A 2,888-nucleotide genomic window follows, 5' to 3' on the forward strand; every position below is an offset into this window, starting at 1 on the left:
TCTTTCCATTGCTCTGCCTCGTCACATTTGGTCGCCTCCTGAAAAGTATCTGGAATCATCGCATCACAATAATTAACAGTTATACAATAGTAGCCGTATTCTTCGTTGAAACGGACTGGTGCTTTAATTTGTCTCTTAGACTTTCTCGTCTCATTAATTACGTTGTCGTCATTGTCATTATCATTCTCTTGTACTGTATCTTCAGGTTCAATCTCATTTAGGGTATCTTCCCACTTTTCTTCTTCTTTTTTATTTACTTCTTTACCTTCTTCCTCGCCGTCAAAAGCAATTAATTTCACATCTTTTTTCAATTATATCTACGTGTCTTGCTATGATAATTCTGTCATTAATCAGTACTCTATAACCAACATCTGTATATCCAAGAAGAATTCCCATTTCTGATTTATGGTCCCATTTTGACCTTCGCCTTTCTTCTGGCGTTCTAACATAAACTTTACTGCCGTACATTTTTAAATATTTTGCAGATGGCTTCTTCTGGAAAAATAGTTCATAGGGAGTCTTTCTTTCTAGAGTATTTATCAATATTCGGTTCTTTAAATAAGCTGCTGTTTTTACGGCTTCTGGCCAAAATCGTCTGTCAACTTTTGCTTCTGCTAAAAGGCATCGTGCCATATCCATAATCGATCTATTATATCTTTCTGCTGTACCGTTCAACTCATGCACATATGCTGGGCAGGGCTTAATCATAATACCCTTTTCTCTCGCAAAATTAAATATTCTTTTATTAATATATTCTCTACCGTTGTCGCATCTCAATTCCTTTATTACTTTTCCTGTTAAATTTTGTAGCTCATTTACATATTCCACAAAACAGTCATATACTTCTTCCTTTGATCCGATACAAAATACTTTTGCTAACTTGCTAAAATCATCTATAAATGTTAGAAAATATTTTTCTCCTTGATGTCCTGTCGTTCTATGTGGTCCATTAACATCCGTATGCACAATCTGTAATATATCTTCTGCTTTCGTCCGATTATTATTAAATGGTAAGTTATGCATTTTGTTTTCAATGCAGATCGCACATTTCATATAGTCTGACTCTAATTGCTCAGGTATTCCTTTCAATAGTTGTTTTCTGCACATAACGTCAAGATGGTTGAAATTTACATGACCAAGTGTTCTATGAAGTTTTTCTTTCAATGTCATATTACTGCTTGCTACATTTACACCAATTGTTTTTGTAATAAAGCTTGTCATTTTATATAATCTGTCCTCTTTCTTCGCAACTGCTATTAGTTCTCTATTCCGGTTATATATCTTTGACAAATGTCCTGACGAAATTATTGTATGATTGTCTGTAATCTTCGCATAGCTCAACAAGTTTGCGCTCATCTCTTTTATGTAAAATACATTACCTATGACCACTTTATTTTTATTCTCATAAACAGGAAAATATGTTGTAATGCTGCCAACTTTCGTTGCGTTCAAAAATCTTCCATCTCCAACTTTTACTTTTACGGGCATCTTTAAAGTTATATATTTGTCAAAATATTCATCAGTATTTACGATGTGGTCTGTGCAGCCGCTGTCTAAAAGCCAATCTATCTGACCCAACTTTACCGTATTCTCTTCACTTTTCGTCGAATTATGCACAATTGATGTGTGGAAGCTATTTTTGTTATAATATGTATTGCTCTGGTAAGATCCTCTACCTCTATTTGGTCTAAAATTATTGTCACCACGTCCACGACCATGATGTGGACCTGAATATCCGCTGCTGCGACCACGACTTCCGTGCCAGCAATCTCTGCGCACGTGACCGGGCTTTCCACACGTAAAACAAGTCGGTTTATTTTCAGTATTTACTTTAAATGCGTTCGATCGGTTAGGTAGCACTTCATCTACTTTTTGTAAATTTTTCATTCGTATTTTACTTTTCAGATATTCAACAGTTCTTTCAGTTTCCGGTAACACGTCTATTAAATCGCCTATGTAGCTGTAACTTTCCGGTAGCGCTTTTAGCATATAATTTAATTTTTCATTTTCAGAAATAGTGGCGCCGGCATTTTTCAAATCATTGACACATCTTTCAAAATCGTCGAAGAAAACATTTATATCCGTATATTTAGCTAACTTTATATTTTCTAGATTATTTCTGCACACAATTTGTAAAGCGGTAGATTCTTTCAAATACATTTCGTCGAATTTTAATATTATTTTATATGCCGACTCTACCTCGCTTATATATTCTAACTGCCGGTTGGTAATAGCGCTGTAAATATAATTCGTGGCCTGAATATCCATCTCTTCCCATTTACTAGCATCGTCCTTTTCTGTTTTATCTCTAGTTGCTACTTCCTTACATTTTTTAAATTGTAAATATTTCATCAGCCGAATTTTCCAGTTCGCGTATTCAGTTCCGTCAAACACGGGTATAATTATTTTATCGCTATTACTCATTTTGCCACTTACATTGTCGATATCTTGCCGCTTATTCTTCATTCACACGATCCTGCTACCATATTGAGTGATACACTGACGTTGGAAATATAATATATATTTAAATTAAACCATCATAACATTATAACACAATAACAGATATTCCTTTCTTTAGCGCTGTGACATTTTGACATAGAACTCTAGTAAATTCATAATAACATTGATAACTAACCTGCCAGTATAAATCTATACATACTCAACAATAATTGTACACATTGAGACTATTTTCTTTACCCGAGACACTGTGGGTTACTTAGGCGGGGTATGAAATACCTAATTAGGTTAAATAGGTTAATGGTAATGAAACATTCTAAAACCCCTATTTTCCCAAATTTACATAATATAGAATCAATTTTTAAATTAAAGCAAACTCAATAACAACAAAACCCTTTATTTTACTAACAATTTTATGTTATAATAATTGT

Source organism: Cydia splendana, chromosome Z (genome assembly GCF_910591565.1).
Source record: "Cydia splendana chromosome Z, ilCydSple1.2, whole genome shotgun sequence".
NCBI classification, from domain to species: domain Eukaryota; kingdom Metazoa; phylum Arthropoda; class Insecta; order Lepidoptera; family Tortricidae; genus Cydia; species Cydia splendana.